Here is a 19,492-nt window from a genome sequence, read left to right as displayed (position 1 = left end):
TCATTCACCTTTAAAATGGGTGAATTTTATAATAAAAAGACAACATTCATTCATTCATTCACTAACATTTACTGAATGCATACCTTGTACTAAATACTGATCTAGGTACTGTGGAACCATCAAACATAATGAGCCTGCTGTAACGAAAATCCACATTTTAGTGGAAAGAGACAAATTAGTAAACAAACTAATTACAAGGTCATTTGTCATTTTTTAAGTAGTATAAAGACAATAAAAATCAGGCTTTTTGATGAAGAATAATTGGGGTGAATGATAGAGGCTCAATGAACCCTTTCCACTTCTTTTACTTGCCTCAAGATTTCTTTACAAGGTCCCTTCTGCTATGATAGACAACATGTCATTAATATAGGAGATCCACACTTCATCTTGTTTCAGATGGGCCTTTAGAGCCTATTGGCTGAAAATTAATTTGCTTTGGGAGAGATTTATTACACAATGCCCTAAATACTTATTATGGCAATATACAATTAGAGAACAATACAATTTGTAGAAAATAGGTGGAAAGAGGTAAAGTTAACTATAATGACAACAAAAAATACAAGTGGGGCAGATGTTGCTTACTTCACTGCTGAGAGGGAGTGATGATGAATACTCAAATCAAAAATTAATCACTGCACAATTTATAATATACAGTTTCTTTAGGGCCTGAAAATCATTATGATAGACTGTATACTGATAACTTTTGGACATATTTTGGCTGAGATCACGATTAGGATGATTATTTAAGCTTGAAACAGTCTAAAGAGCACAAAAACTTAAATTAGTTCTTTAGACTAAGTCTAGCAAGTAGGAGAAGCCCTGCTCACAGAAAACTGTCCCAAGATGCTGCTGTGGAGAAGAGGGAAGGGGTATGGGTAGCAACAACACAAACCTGAATTCTCACAGCACTTTTCATGTGGGATGGAAGGGAGTGGACCCAGGCATTTAAACCAGGCCGTTACTCTTGGCAATGAGTCCAGATATTGGGTTGGCCAAAAAGTTCGTTCGGGTTTCCCATACCATCTTACAGGAAAACCTGAAAGAACTTTTTGGCCAACCCAATACAAAAAGCAGGTACCTGTGAGCACAGACTGGCCTACTCGCAACAGTCTTCATGTTTCTACACATCTCAACAAGAACTAAACAAGTCAAATTGTATGGAATATCTGTGCATGCCATCATCTGTTCAACACAGCTGATGTGTCTAAATGACCTGTATGTAAAGGGCTTCCACCAATAAGTCTCACCTAGGAAGACTGGCACAACTTGGGTAGGCACAGACAGCATCCCCAGTCTATCAGGCTTATTAGCCAAGTCCTAAACACCTAGTGATTTAAATGGCACCACAGTCAACGTGATTTTGATTAATCTCTTAGCGAGAAGGACAGGACAATCGGCTTCTTCCCAAGAAGTATTCAAACCTGGAAGTCTTGCTCATTAGTATAATATTAGTCATAGTTATAGTTCCTCTCCCAGTTAATGTTTTTCAGGTTGGTGCAATGGGTGTCCAGCATAAAGGGGCTGCTAATCCATAAGATATTTAATATATTTCTTGGAAATACAAATAAACAACTGTACATGTTTGTTAACTTGGCTATGAAAGACTGCTAAATCAGCCTACTTTAGTCTGCAAGAAAGGCATTTTCCTTAGTTGTTACAATGTTGCCTTTCAATGCTTTCTGGAAATCACTCTGACCAAGTGTGATTTCTTCCACAGGGCAGCCAAAGTTGCTAGGCAGCACCAAACACACCTGCAATCAAGTGCTTACAAAACAGAGTGAGAATTTTTTTTGGCACCATTAAGAAAACAGAAACAGCCATTAACATAAGACCATCCTAATATTCGTAAACCCAAACCTGACACAGAATCTCTCTTCTCCTCGGAAGGCATCCTTTGAGGGAAAGGCAGAGGGGAGAAAGCTGAGGCAACATGGAGAAGTAGAGAGGAACAGAGGGGAGCAGAGAAGAGTAGAGAGGAAAGGAAGAGCAACATTGAAAAAATAACACTTTAGTACAGTTCATACAGGTTTTTAAAAACTATTTTAAGCTCAAAGGACTCATTTTTGTGCTAAAAGTTGCATATTTGATTACCTCACTCCAAACCAAAATTAGTTTAAATCCTTCTATCTACACAGAAAAATCATAGAAAAAGGACATAAAGAATGGATAAAAGTGATGACAAAGAAAAAGACTTGTCAGTTTCCATCTTATAGACTTTTCCTGTTTTCTAATACTTGTGTGATTAAGCACACTGATCATTCCTTCAGACAGAAAATATTTCTGACCTATCTGTACCAAGAAGATAATTCAGGAAGATGTATTTATAAAACGCTGCATGTGATAGGACTCACCAGCAGTTTGATTAACAGAAGACATTTATTTCCATTACACTAGCACAAAAATTCTCCAACTTTCGTGTTCATAAGAATCACCTGGAGGGCTTGTTAAAAATGCAGATTTCTGGGTCCCACTGCCAGAGTTTCTAATTCAGTAGGTGTGAGGTGGGTCCTGAGGATCTGCATTTTTAGAACATTTCCCCAGTGATGCTGCTGGTCTAGGAGACACATTTTGAGAACCACTGTGCTACCAAATGCCTCCTGACTTGATGACTGTGTTCCATCTGGCTGTGGGAAGTCAGTGTTCAGATATTTTTCATTCCCTTACCTCATACAATGGGCCAAACACAATTTCCTCTCCTGCTCTGGTCTCCTCCTCTATGACTGGTTTATACCTAAACATTTATTATTTATCCTCTTTTTGTGAATATTGGAACAAATGATTCTTTCCCATTAAAGTAGGTACCTTCTGTCCATGAAGTGTCTTTTTCTCAAAAGTCTCTGTGTGGTCTATATGTAACTAATAGAAGAAAAATATATTTGGAGTTCTTTTCACTCCTTTCGCTCTCCCCTTTATTCTTATTTTATATCCATTACTTTTCAGCATCTTTTAGTCCTGCACAGGACCAGATGAACCTCATTCAGCTCTTCTGTTCAACAATGTTGATTAAATTTTCTACTTCCTACCTTATCTGAATTTGCTTTTATTTTAAGACCAAATCTACTTATGACAAGAACACACATAAACCTTTGGGATGCAGAGGATTATTAACCTATCTGTAACTACATTTCATTTCTCTGTCCTTTCAGGGTATTAACAGATTTTCACAAAGTACTGCATCATACAGAAGGCACATGGGATATATCTGATAGAGCACCTTTTAGTGGGTGAAGTCACAGTTTATTTTATTTTATTTTTTTAAAGAGAATTATTTATTTATTTTATTTTATTTTTGGCTGTGTTGAATCTTTGCTGCTGCGCGCGGGCTTTCTCTAGTTGTGGCAAGCGGGGGCTACTCTTGGTTGCGGTGTGTGGGCTTCTCATTGCGTTGGCTTCTCTGGTTGCAGAGCATGGGCTCTAGGCGCACGGGCTTTAGTAGCTGTGGCGCACGGGCTCAGTAGCTGTGGCTCGCGGGTTCTAGAGCGCAGGCTCAGTAGTTGTGGCGCACGGGCTTAGTTGCTCTGTGGTATGTGGGATCTTCCCAGACCAGGACACGGGTTCGAGTGTCCTGCCTTGGCAGGCGGATTCTTAACCACTGCGCCACCAGGGAAGTCCCCAAAGTTTATTTTTATTAAGAGTTAAATCTGATTCATATAAGGAGATGTTAATAAAGCTCAAAGACATGCCCAAAGTAACTGAATCTAGAGCCAAAACCATGAAGTTTGGTTTCCAGCGTGAAAGCCAGATATTTATATTTCTGTAGTTCTTATTTAAATCTCTATTTCTCTTTTATTACTTTGGACCCTCAAAATAAGTATTCTTTACAAGATTCCTATTACACGTCAATTTGGGCTTTAATTACAAGTTACAATAAATCTGACAACAATGTATCTTCTCTTCCCTTAAATTTTCTCATTTAAGTATTTTTTTTGGTCCATAAGGTTATATTTTTACCTTCTTTAAAAGAGCAAAAAAATTCAATACTATATCTCCTATAAGTTTTTGTTACTGTGCATTTGTTATGCTCACAATACACTTTCTCCCTCCCATAAAGCCTCTTTGTTTTCTTAAGAATACCATTAAATTTGTATGCTAAAATTTAAAAACTACATTTAAAAGATAGTTTCAATGAAAATTTCCATTTTGGGGTATTACAGAGGGGGATACACTTACCTGCCCACTACAAACTAGAAAAAATATATAAACAACTGTTTTCAGACATTGGACAACAGGTAGTAAAGGTATATGATCCCTGGGAGAAGGCAAACAAATGAGCTAAGCCATACAATGGCCCTGCATTTCTGTTTGGACAAACATTCCAGACTGTGCTAGAGGGAGGGTAGTCCTAAGCAGAACACAAAAGTCTTGGTGAATTACGGAGACAGAGATCGGAGTTCAGGGCGGCTGAGGTGGCCAGAAGTTACAGAACAGAGTCCCAGAGAAGAGAGAGCTATTCAGAAAAATAGTTGAGTAATCGGCACATAGGCCCGCTTGAGTTTTTGCTGAATGCCAAGACTGCACATGTGTAGAGTTAAACTGCGATAGCCTGGGAAGAAAACAACCAGGGAGTTGGAAGTAAAACAATTCCCAGAAGTCACACAGAACAGGGAGGTGTACAAGTTTTGACCAGTCAGAATGAGAGAGTCATAGCTGATCCCAGGATACTCAGTCCTATTGAGAACCCAGAAAGAGCTAACTAAATGGTTGTTAGAGAAAAACCTAGCCTACAGACTAGTCCTAATAAAGCCTGAACATAAGCCTCTAAGAAGTCAAGATCTACCAATAACTTAAATGCCCGCTAGGACACTCTATAAAGGAAGACAGCAAAATCTAGATACTCATTAATGTAACATACACACTAACGAACAGCCAAGAAAAATTACAAGACATATGATGAAATGTGACTTGTCAATCAAGAGGAAAAAAACCAGAAGTGACAAATGATGAAATTAGCATATGAGGATTTAAAAAAATCTATTATAAATAAGCCCAACATAATTAAAGATTTAAAGAAAAACATGAACATAATAATAAGATATAAAAAATAACAAAATGATAGTCAACAGATGAAAAATGACAAATCTAAAATGTTAACCCCACGCAGTAAAAGTTTCAGGAGATTAGATGTTGCTTAAGGAACTTGAAGACACAGAAACAGACACTATCCAAAATGAAACACATAGAGAAAAAAAATTAAGATTGGGGAACAAAGCCTTAGTAACTTGTGGAATGATACAAGTGATACATGTAATTGCAGTGACAGCAGAGGTGAAGATAGAAAAAATATTTGAAGAAATAATGATTTAAAATATTAAATTTAATAAAATCTATAAACCCACAGACCCAAGAAGCTCAATGAAACTCAAGCAGAAAAACACAAAGAACACCAAGGGACACCGTTATCAACTTGCTAAAAACTAGTGATAGAAAGTTCTTGAGCAGGAAGATTAAAAAACACATGACATACAAAGGAACAGAATAAGAATAAATCTTATTTAAAAATCTCATTAGAAAAAGACATACCAACCAGAAGAAATTATAGAATATTTTAAAAGTGGTGAATAGAAAACAAAAACACACTGCTAAGCCAGAACTGTATAAAAATTTCCTTTAAAATTGAAAGTGAAATAGATATTTTCACACAAACAAAAGATAAAAGAATTTATTGCCAGATAATCTGTATGGCCATAAACAAACAAACAAACATATATCTTCAGGTATAAATAAAATAATACTGAATGGAAACTTGGAAACAAACGAATAAAGACTTCCAGAAAATGGAAATATAAGCGATATTTTTTTCTTATTTAAAATTTATCTAAAACAAAGATAATGAGCCCAAGCTTTTCCCATGGGAGCCGCCAGGTTGAGAGGAGTGTAGTCTTCTCCTCTCGCTGCCGTGGCGTGTGCTCATTCACTGATATCAGTGTTCTCTTAAAAGGAGGAGTCATCTGGCATAAATGTCACTTTACCTGCTGTATTCAAGGCTCCTGCTCAACCAGCTATTGTGAACTCTGTTCACACCAACTTGCACAAACACAGCAGACAGTCCTATGCTGTCAATGAATTAGCAGGTCATCAAACCAGTGCTGAGTCATTGGGTGCTGGCTAGGCTCTGGCTCAAGTTTCCAGGGTTCGAGGCAGTTGGACTGACTGTTCTGGCCAGGGTGCCTTTGGAAATATGTATCATGGGGGCCACATGTTTGTGCCAACCAGAACCTGGCAACATTGGCACCGCAGAGTGAACACAACACAGAAGTGATATGCCATCTGCTCTGCCCTGGATGCCTCGGCCTTATCAGCACTGGTTATGTCTAAAAGTCATTGTATTGAGGAAGTTCCTGAACTTCCTTTGGTGGCTGAAGATAAAGCTGAAGGCTACAAGAAGAACAAGGAGGCTGTTCTGCTTCTTAAGAAATTTAAGGCCTGGAATGATTTCAAAAAGGTCTATGGCTCACAGCAAATGAGAGCTGGCAAAGGCAAAATGAGAAACTGTGTCATATCCAGGGTAGGGAACCCTGCATCATCTATAATGAGGACAAGGGTATCATTGAGGCCTTCAGAAACATCCCTGGAATTACTCTGCTTAGTGTAAGCAAACTGAACATCTTGCAACTTACTCCTGATGAGCACATGGGACATTTCTGCATTTGTACTGAAAGTACTTTCCACAAGTAAGATGATCTGTATGGCATTTGGCATGAAGTTGCTTCCTTCAAGAGCAACTACAACCTTCCCATGTGCAAGATGCTCAAAACAGACCTTTGCAGAAACTTGAAAAGCCCAGAGATCCAAAGAGCCCTCAGAACACCACACAGATTCATCTGTGAGTCCAGAAGAAGAATCCACTGAAAAACCTGAGAATCACACTGAAGCTAAACCCATATGCAAAGACCATGCACTGGATGGACATAATTCTTCTCTAGGAGAAGAATCACAAACTCTGGATGGATAAGGCAGCAGCAGCGTTAGCAGCCAAATCAGATGAGGAAGGGGTTCCAGGCAAGAAGCCTCTGGTGGAGAAGAAAGGAAAGAAGGCTGCTGGTGTTAAGAAGAAGCCTTTTGTGGGGAAAAAGGCTGCAGTGACCAAAAAAACACCAGCTGAAAAGAAGCCCACAGAAAAGAAACCCACCACAGAAGAAAAGAAGCCTGCTGCATAAACTTAAATTTGTGCATTCCGTAAAGGTCAGATCATTTCAGACAGCTAATTCTGAATAAAGACCTGATCAAAGAGGCAAAAAAGAAAAGAAAACAAAACAAAAACAAAAAAATGAGCCGCAAGTAGAGATAATGCTAAAACTGTTGACATATATATACATTACTATTATGAAATAGATAACTAATGAGAACCTACTGTATAGCACAGGGAACTCTACTCAGCGCTCTGTGGTGACCTAAATGGGAAAGAAGGGGGGACATATGTATATATACAGCTGATTCACTTTGGTGTACAGAAGAAACTAATACAACATTATAAAGCAACCATACTCCAATAAAAATTAATTTAAAAAAAAGGCAGGAAAAACTAAAGAAAAACTGAAAAATTGGTGAAAAATAGAAAATAAATTACAAGATGGTAGATTTAAACCCAACCATATTGGATAATTAGTCAAGTGTAAAAGATACTAACACTCCAATAAAAAGCCAGGGATGTCAGATAGGATTATAAACCAAAGCCAACTACATGCCAAATCCAACTATGAGAACCCTACTGTAATTATAAAGACAAAGATAGGGAAAACTAGCAGGATGGAAAAGAATATACTCTACAAATTCTAATTATAAGAAAGCTGGAGTGGCTATATTAATATCATACAAGGTATTTCAGAACAAGTAATATTATCAGGGATAAAGAAGCATGTTACAAAATGAAAGAACTTAATGCACCAAGAAGACATTACAATCCTAAATGCAAAGGCATCTGATAACTGAAATTCAAAATATGTGAAGGAAAGATAGAAATAAAAAGAAAAATAAATCCATAATCATATTTAGAGCTTTCAAAGCTCTCAGTTAATGGCGGAAAAAACAGATCCCAAATCAGTAAGTATATAGAAGACCTGAACAAATACTATAAAAACATTGACCCTATTGCTGTATACTGACTACTCCATCCAATAATTGTAGATTAGGTTAGTTTTACATGTGGATGAAATATTCAGCAAGATAGGTCGTATCACAGGATATAAAACAAGTCTCAATAATTTCAACATATTGAAATTGTGGAGACTCCATTTTCTGACACAGAGGAATTAAATTAGAAATAAATGTCAGAAAGCTATCTGAGAAATCTGCAAAAATTTGAAATTAAGAAAAATTTATAAATGATTATAAACCGTTCAAAGAGGAAACCACAAAGGGAATTAGAAAATATTTTGAAAAAAAAAAAAGCACAACATAAGAAAGTGTGGGATGCAGGTAAAGGAGTTCTCAGAGGGAAATTTATAACATTAAATGTTTAGAACTTTAAATGTTTAAATGTGTAAATTTGTAACTTTAAATGAAAAGAATAAAGTCCCAAACAAATGATCTAAATGTCAATCTTGGAAGTTAGAAAAAGAAATGCAAATTAAAACTGAAATAAAAAAAAAAAAACTGAAATAAATAGAAGGAAAAATTAACATAAGGCCAGAAATAAATGATATAGAAAACAAACAATAGAGAAAATCTAATAAAAGCTGTTTTGTTAAAAAATCAATAAGATTGATCAAGAAAAAAAAGATACAAATCATCAAAATAAAAAATGAAAAAGGGGCACACAGATGCAATGCCACAGACATTTATCAAGTTGAAAAAGGAATATTATGAACAACTTCATGCTACTTATATGACAACTTATGAAATGTACAAATCCCTTAAAAGACAGAAATTACCAAAACTGACTGAAGACAAAAGAGAACATCTTAATACCTCCATGTCAATTAAAGAAATTATAATATCACAAAGAAAGAAAACAGAAAAAGGAAGAAACAATTTCCAATTCATTTAGTGAAGCCAGAATTACCTTAATACCAAACCAGATAAAACTACTAGGAAAAAAAAAAACCTACAAATAACCTCACAAAACATAGATGATGTTAAAATGTTGGGGAAAACAAGAAAAATAAGACAATGCAGAGATAACCAAATGGTCAGTTGCTCCTTGCCAACTGCTGCCACAGTCTCCACACATAATCACTGTCAGCTGTAAACAAATTAAGTCCAGTGGTTCACAGGTGTTCACAGTCACAACACAAAAATGAACCTTCCTTCAGAAATGTACCATTTAAAAGTTCTGAGGTGGAAGTAAGAAAGATAAAAACCAGAATCAAGTGTACTGCTTGCTACCTTATGCTTCACTCCAACGCAGATTTTAAGTAGTCTCCTACTGGTATGAAAAAATATGATAACCATCTGCATTTAAATGTTAGCAGTGGTATTCAAAGAATGTATTAGAATTCACTTGTTTACTATTAAAGTCGTACAGCAACATGATCAAATTATTTGCCTAATGGACTATGGAAACTTTATCCTAAGCCAGTAGAATATGTATGATGGCTTAGATTTTCATAATTATTTTTTCATCTTAACATAACTCTCATCTCCCAAAACAACAACTTCTTAACAATTTAATGAGAATAAAACCACAGTAAGATAATCTCTATTTCTTACATTCAGATTAAAAATATAAAACGACAGAAGTAAAGGAGTAAACTTGGAATTCCAACAAGTCTCCAGATTCCTTAAACTGCCATGTGATGACAATACTGTGTACCAAGCAAAAGCATAAAGTATGTTTTAAGAGATATTCCACTGGAAAATATACGCAATTTAACATTCAAAGGTCTTTAATTTCCCACTGCATTATTAAATAGCAGCCTTTTCTCAAGGCACTTTGCTATCTAAACAGAAGACAGCAGCAGAATCAACCCGCCAGTCCCTGTGCAGTGAAGTTCTCCTAAGACTGCAGTTGCCACCCTGAGACTTTAGCCACCTTTGATTTTAAAGCCATCATTCTAAAATTTTAATAGGGAGTAGAGTGGGTGATAGAGGATCTAAATCGGGGCTCACTCCTAGTAAATTCTCATTATTATATGAGTTTTGAAAAATTAAAATCTATATCCTCTATCTCTATACGATCAGAAGAGAAATTGGCAATTCTTATACTCCTGAGTTGTCAACAGCAGCTCTGACCTCAATTTCACTGAAGCACACACCTGAGTGGGTCTCTGCCAGGTCAAGTGCCAACTAAATTCTTCAATTAAAGAAAAAAAGCATTTAAGGAACATTTATGCACTAACTGCTGCAAGGTAACTTTCAGGAAACTATCTTAACACCAAAACAAACACAAAGAAATCCTACCAAATAATTTTTAGAAACTGTGAAATGCCGTCTAGATCTAGAGTCAGAAGTTGGTAGTTGGTAGTTGTGTTAAGGACATTTTTCCTCCTTAAAAAGAAGTTTCTTATACAATAGGTTTCATTACAGGAGTGTATTGATTGAAACTAGTTTCACTACCACTAATGTTCTGCTTAATTTTAAAGATAACATAATACTGAACAGAATAATGTGTTCTATTAATAACATTTTATTGAAACAGTAGACTGATTTATTGCATGTTTGTCCAAATAAACACCCAGATCATTTGCCATGAATCTTCTTGAGTCTAAACGGAAGGCTGAGATGCAACTTGATAAAAATAAAAAGTTGTCATAAAACATAATGAAAAATCCAATCTGAAAATTAAACAGTGCACTGCCCAGCTTCATGCTTTGTTTAGGGTCTGAAGCTTGCAATGAAGATGAAAGAGTTGCTCTAGTTTACTTAAAATGGCTATTGTGAGTCTTCATTTGGGAAAAACTATAAAAATAATTAAAATCTGTTAGAGGAAGTCTGGCCATTTAGTTTCTGAGGCAGTTCACTCTAATCACATTGCTCGTACACTTTAAGATAAAATAGCTTATTTTTTATTTAAAGATACTTTTTAACTTGAACTTTATTTTGTGGGGGTGAGAGAGGGCCGAACTTAACAGGCTTGTGTTCACGAACTAAAATACTTCTCCCTGGAGCTTTAAGTTTGCAGTGAGTCTACTCAGACCCATTCTGGTGGTGTACGTACACACAGGAGTGTGCATGTACACCAGCTATGTCGCAGGTGATATGTGAGAGGATGCCATCAGGGCATTTCTCTGAGAACAGTGATCCACATGCCACTTGGAAGGCAACATTTGCATTTCACAGCCAAGAGATAAGGCTGTGTTCCTCTACATATTCTATATAAACTTAGCCCTTTATCTGTAGCTGATCTGCCTCACGTAGAAAGTTGTTAAATATCTCTTCTATATTATTTACCATTCTGAAAAATTCTTGTTTTCTAAATTTATATGTATTTCTATATTTATATGTATTTCTAAATTCTTGTTTTCTAAATTTATGTTTTCTAAAATTCTCAATATTAGGAAGCCTAACTCGTCCTGTAATCTTTCAAATTAATTTTGAAAAAGAGAAGTTATTTAACTATCTTAAAGAAATAGCAATGTTTGCTACACAAATTTAAAAGTAGGATTATAGAAACTGCAATATATTGACTTCAGTACAGTTAGATGTAAGAGTTCTATATTTAAAGCACCAGAATTTATTAACCAAGACTCAACAGTGCAATTATATACTCCAGCTTACAGAATACCCACCACCTGGGTAAATCCTTCATCTACTGTATAACATATCATAATTCATTAAACAGTCCCTTATTGATGGAAGCTTAGATATTGTGCTGACCACTGACGCATGGCTTACTCCACCCTCCATTTAATTATAAAATGTGGGAAACCACAGACTCTCTTCTATTAGCCAGAGCTCTGGATGTCAATTAGGTTCTGCTTATTTCACATGATTTTGGGGGTCTTCTTTGTTTGTCTCTGCTGGCAAGGACAATGGTGAAAACATGAGAATTCTCTCCAGCATTAACAAAATAGGGGACATTTTTCAGTTTTTTGGGTAAGAAGCAGCAGTGTGGCAGCAGCAGAAGCACCAATGGCTTGTTGACCTGGCTTCCTAACCCTTTGGTCTCACTGGTGGGAATCTATTCTGTGGTTTCCTGGATGTCCAGAGACCAGTGCAGCAGCAGTAGATGCTTTGTTCCGGATTCCAGCATAGCTCCAGTGATGGTCTCAGAGCATTATGCCCTGAGTATATTAGTTCTATATTGTTCTGAAGTCAGCAACCGAAGTCCAACATAAAATCGCTTCTTAGGCCCTTCCAAAGCTTTTTTCCTAATATAAAATTCCTTCTTGTTTAAAATATCTTGAATCGTTTCTGTTTCCCACACTGAACTCTGACTGACAAGTCTTTTGCTATTACTAACAATGAATTCTTTTTTTTTTCTGAATTAAGATACAATTTATGTACAATAAGATTTATCCTTAAGTCTACGGTTTTTCAAGTTTTAAGAAATGAGTACAGTCGGGTAATCACCATAATAATCAAGAAAGTTCCATCATACCAGAAAAACTCCTCATGCTTTGTAATCAGCCCTAAAAATTCTTGATTTGCTTCTGTCTCTGTAGTTTTCCTCTTCAGGAATGTCATATAAATGGACTCACACTTTGAGTCTCGCTTCTTTCACTTAGCATAATGCATTGGAGATTCAGGTATGTAGTGTGTATGCTAACAGTCTGTTCCTTTTTTTGCTGAGTAGGGCCATGTGGATTGTTTCCAGTTTTTAAGGAATATGAATAAAGCCACTGTAAATACTCACATATAGGTTTTCATGTGAATATAGGTCTTCATTTCACTTGGGTAAAAATCTAGGAGGTAATCCTGGTAAAAAGTAGACCTGAACTAGGGTGGGAGCAGTGAAGGTGGTAAGCAATGGTAGTAGTTGGGATATGTTTAGAATGGGCTGGATTTGGTGATGGACTGGCTCTGGGGGTGAGAGAGAAAGAAAAATGTCAATCATGACTTCAAAGATTTTTTTTCCTGAGAAACAGAAAGAATAGGAATGCCATCTACCGAGCTAGGCAGATGAGAGAGTTACAGTTTTGGAAGGGAAATCAAGAGTTCATTTTTAGTCACACTAATTTTGAGATGTTAGTGGACAGACCCAGTATATGTTTACTGTTAGCTTCATTAGATTGAAACCCTTTAGGGTAAAATCTGTATCTTTTACTGATATACAATTTCCCACAATAGTAAGGGAATGGATTAGAAGGTTTGGGGGCGTTTTTCACCCCTAGAATTCTGCAGTGAGAATCAGGCTGTCACACGTATAAATTTACAAGTACACTAAGTTTCTTGTATTCCACAAATGGCTACTTAAAGGGTCCCTATAATTTAGGTAAATATGGCATCGCTCTGCGACAGCTTCAAACCAGCATTTTTAAAGCAAAGAAATACCATTTTCTGGAGAACATGAGGCAATTTCATGGTTAGGGAATTTTTTATGTTGTATTTTCCATTTTTTGTTTCCATCAATTATTGCTATACCTCTATCCTCTTTTTGGTCAGAACAAACAGCTTTAGTTCCTTAGATCCTAGTGTGGCATGATTTCAAATGACAGCATCATTTTAACTGAGTTCCAAGGCTAGACATGGTGTTTTAGCTTTGATGTTGCCCCCATAATCAGAAAGCGATCCCCAAAAGCTCAACCAACATTACCTCTTATCCTTCCATAGTATATACAACGCTTAACCTCCATCACTTTCCCTTTAGTGAATCTGCAACCCCAGGCAATGCAGACTCAAGTAGTTAAGTCCCTATGTGATCCAAGCTAACTACAGATCTAGTGGAAGTTGAGGTGACCAAATTCTGGCACTAGAACGAAATATGTTATAGTAACAACAGAAAAGTTCCTCATTAAAAAAACCCACAAAATGGTACAACTCTTTTCAAGATAGCGTTAGTCTTTCAACAACAGGCAAAATTATGACAGTAGCCCAGTATTTCTGATGTTTTCCCAGATTTTGTACTCTATTCACCAAGTGTACTTTCTTCAAATGCCTCTTTGCCCAGATAAACATGATAAGCTTTTCCTTATTCTTTTCAATACCTAAGACCTCTTCATTACTATTTATATTTTAGCTGCCCTAATCTTTATGACTAACAATTTCTAAATAAATACTCTATCAGTTAGTAAATGAGTAAGGAAAGAGAAATCCATTAGCTTAAATAAATTAGGTGTTTTCTTTTTCTCGTAATGAGGCCTCTGGAAGAACACAGTCTGCAGCTGTTATAGCAATGTCGCAATGTCATCAGGACTTCAGTTCCTTCTATGTTTTTGTTCAGACATGGACTTGCCACCTTCTACTCACAAAATGGTTATTCAATCTCCAACATCAGGTCAGCATTCCATAGAGCAAAGCTTCTCAATCTGGCCTCTTGACATTTGGACAAGATGATTCTTTGTTGTGGGAGACTGTCCTGTACGCTGTAGGATGTTTAGCAATACCCATGGCCTCTACCTGCTAGATGCTGCTAGCAACTGTCAGTTGTAAAAACCAAAGATGTCTCCAGACATTGCCAAATTTCCCCTGGGGGTCAAAATCATCCCTGGTTGAGAACCGCTGCCATAGGGGAAAAAGAGACTGGACAAAGGATGAAAAGAGGCATAAAATCGAGTGTAGCAGACAGTGGAGCCTGCTGCACTCCCACCCCACCCCCACCCCCGGGCCCTCTTAAGGGAGTTTCTTAGAAACCCCATAGCACAAATTCTACTTACATCTCACTGGCCAGAACTGGATCCCAGTGCCACCCCATCTGCAAAAGAGGCTGGGTAATGCGGGTTTTATCCTGCGACACTGTTACTCTCAATAAGACTGGCATTCATTTAAGAAGGAATAAGGGAAGAATAGATAATAGGTAGGCAACTAGCATTCTCTGTGACAGAAAATGTTTCAGTACTTTATTTGCAAGACAATTTTGTGCAAACTGACATTCTTGAGCATATCCTTGCAAAGGCTCCCAAGATTTTAAAAAGAAAGTTTACCTTGATTTGTGTCTTATATAAAAGACTTACTCTTTTTTGGCAGAGGCTGCCTTCTCCCTTAAGAATTGGTTATTCTTTCCGGCTTTTTGTACGTAATCTTTTTCTTCCTTCTGGACATAAGTTAGGTTTTAAGGCTCTGTTCATTTTTTTCCCCAATCTTTCTTTTTTCTTTCTGTTTTAAAAGTTGAAAAATATCTATTGATCTATCTTTAAGTTTACTGACTTTTTTTTTCTGTCACTCCACTATGTTGATGAGCCCACCCAGTGAATTTTTTATTTCGGATACTGTATTTTTTTGGTTCCAAAATTTCCATTTGGTTGTTTTTAATAGTTTCTATTTCTCTATTGAGAAATTAATTTAAAGTGTTTACATTTATGCCACAGAGAATTGCTATAAAAGCTTCTTCAAAGTCTTTCCCTGATAATTTCAAAATCTGGGTGACCCTGGGGTTGGCATCTGTCTTTTCCTTTGAGAATTGTTTATAATTTCCTGTTTTTTTTTGTAGGTAGCATAATTTTGAATCATACCCTGGACATTTTAATGTTATGCTGTATTGACCGTCAGTCCTTTGATCTTTTATAATCTGCTAGAGAATTTGTTTGTCTGTTTTAACAGGCAATCAGGTCAGTTAGGTTCAGACCACAAGTTCTTCCTCACCTCCTCTGAGGAGTGGTTCTAACTGAAGGCCAGTTCTCAAAGACTGTGGTATGCTGCTGTGGGTTTGTCTGACACATGCACAAACTAGTACTTGTGCTGGTTATACACAAAATGAGGGGACACCCTCCCCAGCTCTCTTTTTTCCTAAGATGTCCTCCTTAGTCTTCATCACAGACGCCCCTTTCTGGGTTATCTGGCAGGAAAGACAGGGTTTCTCTTGTAGCACTTCTACTATAGCTGCAGCCTTGCAACTGGGTGTGTCTTAGGAGCAAAGCTGGGAAAGGTAGAAAAAAACATAAAGATTCCCCCCCCCCATACTATTAAATGCAGGACCCATTTTCTTGATTTCTCTGGATAGAAAAATGAGGTTTCTATCAGAGTTTTAATTGCCAGAGCCACTGTTGCTCAGCTCCATAACTGGGGGCAAAGCCATGGGAAAAAAGAAACAAAACAAAATAAAACACTAGGAAACTCACCCCAAACTAGTTGCCCCTCCAGATTTTAATTTCCCAGCACCAACTGTCTGCTTTTGATTATTTATGTAGTTGCTTTTGTATTTTGTCCAGAGTTTTTAGTTCTAATCAGCAGGAAAGGTAGGCTATAGGGGGCTTACCTCAACGAGGCAGGAGTATAAACTTTCTAAAATGTCTTTTATGAGTCATAGAAGTATAAGCTTCTATGAAAGTCGTAGGAACTAGCTGCACAAATCACAAAACCTTAATAAGTAAATAACAAAAAATAAAGAGAAATTAAATACATTCATTCTTAAATCAAAAGTGTTAAAGTGAAACAATAATCAGGATGAAAAAGGAATTTTTCATAGCCAAGTGTCTGAACTAATAAAGTCAGACTGTCAATGGGTCAATCTGGTTATGGAAAAAGAGACCAAAATACTTCTATTATTCTTCCTTTTAAAGCAACTTTTTGGGAGAGGGAGCGAGGGGAGAAGGGGACAAGCTTAATAAGAAGCAAGGCATTTAATATTGGAAAGTGAAAGCATCATCCAGGAACCCTAGAGTGGCTTCCTCCTATTTGAATGTCTTACAGTGTCACAGACATAACAGGAAAGCAAAGCCAGTGTGTATGTCCAGGTTAGACACAGGCAGTGCTCGAACAGATCGAAATGTCTAACTCTAGACATAGGAATTTCCTCCTAAAACCTTGCCAAGATAATGCATGCTATCTTCAGCCTCTTGGTATAGTTAAGGATGGATGAAATACATATTATAGTCTCTCTTGGAATTAGAAACAACTTTAAAGACTACAGCAAAATAAAGAGGGTACTTCAAAGAAAATTCTTGAGCTTTTCTCAATATGCAAATGTTAATGCCAGAACTCTAATACAGAAACACCTCCCCTTTCTCCCGCTCCCCCACTATTTAATTACTTTTGCTTGGTAAGGGTTGGTATACTAACTAGAAACCTTAAGCTGTGGCAAGACGTTTATTGTTTCATGTTACCTTCTCATAGCTTTAAAGAAAAAAGAACCGAAATATTTATTTACTTTCGTTTTTAAAGTTTAGAGCCCTTTTAACAGACTCAACAATCAATGAGAACAAATATAAACATTCTCATCTACTCCAATAACAACCAAACAACTGTCTTAGAATCCTGGTCCACTTCACTATAGCCATAACTAACTGACCTTCAGCAAGTTACTTACTCTCCCTGACCTCCATAGAAGAGGATAATGATGGTGCTTACCTCATGAGGTTAAGGGATGAGAACTAAATATGTCAATATATATAAAGAGTATAAAGTAGTATCTAGTAGAGAGTATGTGCTATATAACTATCGGCTATCATTGCTGCTGTTATTAAAATAGTATGAGTCTAACAAGGTGGAAAAGTGGGAAAAGAGTGGATTTTAGAGTCATTTGATAATGTGCCCAACACTCACTGTGTAACCTTGGGCAAGTTACTTAATCTTAGAAAAGTTATTTCATCCTTTGTGAAAAGGAGTAAATAATAACTACTTATGGCAGTTTGAGGATTAATAAAAGACAGTGTTTGTAAAACAAATTGCACACAGAAGCAATCAATAAATAATAGTAATTATTATTATCACCATCACCCAGCTTCTCCCCAAACAATAAGGAATTCTTCTGCCCTCTGTAGAAATCACACATTTTACTTTGAGTTCTTCAAGAGAAACCAGAAAGATGCAAATTTTCTTGCATTGAAAACCACTAGACAAGGGAGAACTTTCCTTCATTCCAAAAAAGGAGAAGTAGGAGAAAGGTGTATTTAACTAAAGTTTTTGCCAAATCCAATCCTCTGACAAAAGAATGATTCTCTTGTTGGAGGTCTAGGTCAGAACATATCAACAAAGCAGTTTCATCATTATGCACTTTTCATTTTAAGAGCAGTCACTTCATGTTGTTGCTTTACTAATGGATCAGTGATTCTTCTGTACTGGAATGGTTTTTTATTTGACACTTGCAAAAATAAAACTAGACCTTAGGTTAAAGTTGGTGGATTGAATATTAGAGGAATGGCAGGAAAGGAATATAAAAAGGTATAGACATACTGAGAAAAAAATTGGAAAAGATACCAACAAAACTTTGGATGTTAGAAAGCAGGTGGATGAATCGGTAACTGATTCATGAACTGATAGCATGAACAAAGCAGAACTGATAGCATGAACAAAGCAGAAACCTCACTCAGAAGCAGGCTGATTGGTAGTAGCTCAGGAATGGGAAACACTGGGTATTACCAAAAATGAGAGTAGAAGTGAGGCTGAAAAGAGAAGGACTGATTGAAAATCTCTTTAAGGAGACATTAAGTTTTAGGAGGAGAGGAGTTTTTAAGAGTTCACTCAACAGAAACCCACTGTGAGCTTTCCTATACAACATCTTAAAGCACATCAGGGACAGGCATAGAAAAATAACAGTATGAATTTACTCCACTCATGAATGTCTGTCAAATGAATGAATGTATCCATGTATTGTCATGAGTTGAATTCTATAACTCAAATTAAGTAGGTTTATTTCTAATAAACTACTATGCGGTATAAGCTTTCTTGATATGGAAAGTCTATAAATGGACTCATAAACTATATAACTAACACCCCTAAGTCTGTTTTTGTCCCACTAACTGATTTGACGTTGATATTGCTGTTTCCCACAATTGTCTTAATTATCCCATCATAGAGTTATAGCTTCAGCTTACCTTTTTTAATCTATTTTTTATATTACTTGGAAAGTAATCAATAAACACAGAACTAGAAATACCAGCAGTTAAAGGAGGAAATAAAATGAAAAATAAAAACATCTCCGGTTCACTACTACCATTCTCACCCCTCAGAGGTAAACTTTCTTCTCTATTTCTGACTTTAGTTATTCAGTGTTACCTCCAAAACTTTAAATTATCTGTTTAGACCTCTATTTCTTCTGTAATTACAGTTACAGATTTGTTAAGGAAAATCCAGTATTTTCCTCCCTATGAAAGATAAACAATTTAGCTCATTTACACTACATCCTTTAAAGTTTTTCTTAGCTGTGTTTTTATCTTTAGTTCTTCTGTACATTACCTTTCTAAAGCTGAATAATAATTATAATCTCTACTTGATCCATTACTTTAGATTGTATCTCTGTAAAATGAGAAAGTCAGTATCCATACTTCCTTCCACCTCCATGCATCCCCTTCCCTATCTAATTCTAAGGACCAATGAATGAATGGAAAGAACAAATATGAATGAGGAGTCAGGGAAACTTAATTTTTTTAAGTTCTAGAAATCACTATTAACTGTTTACACAAGGAGCTACCTCAAGTGAGGGCAGAGCAAAGCCTGCCATTCCCACTGTCAGTATCTACTATTAATGTTATGAGTTATTTTTTCTCTCAACAAGCACCTCTAATTTGTCAATATCTAC

General features: G+C 36.4%; 1 protein-coding gene and 1 pseudogene across 4 annotated transcripts in view; one reads left to right on the top strand and one right to left on the bottom strand.

Moving 5' to 3' along the window:
- Positions 1–19,492, bottom strand: part of KIAA1328 (KIAA1328 ortholog) — a 371,762-nt gene that overhangs the window by 171,095 nt on the left and 181,175 nt on the right. The gene's annotated exons all lie outside the window — the stretch shown is intronic.
- Positions 922–7,157, top strand: LOC137776955 (large ribosomal subunit protein uL4 pseudogene; annotated as a pseudogene).

Source organism: Eschrichtius robustus, chromosome 14, assembly GCF_028021215.1.
Source record: "Eschrichtius robustus isolate mEscRob2 chromosome 14, mEscRob2.pri, whole genome shotgun sequence".
In the NCBI taxonomy this organism is placed as follows: Eukaryota; Metazoa; Chordata; class Mammalia; order Artiodactyla; family Eschrichtiidae; genus Eschrichtius; species Eschrichtius robustus.
The sequence above is the reverse complement of the archived record's forward strand: the minus strand, read 5'-3'. Positions and strand labels throughout refer to the sequence as shown.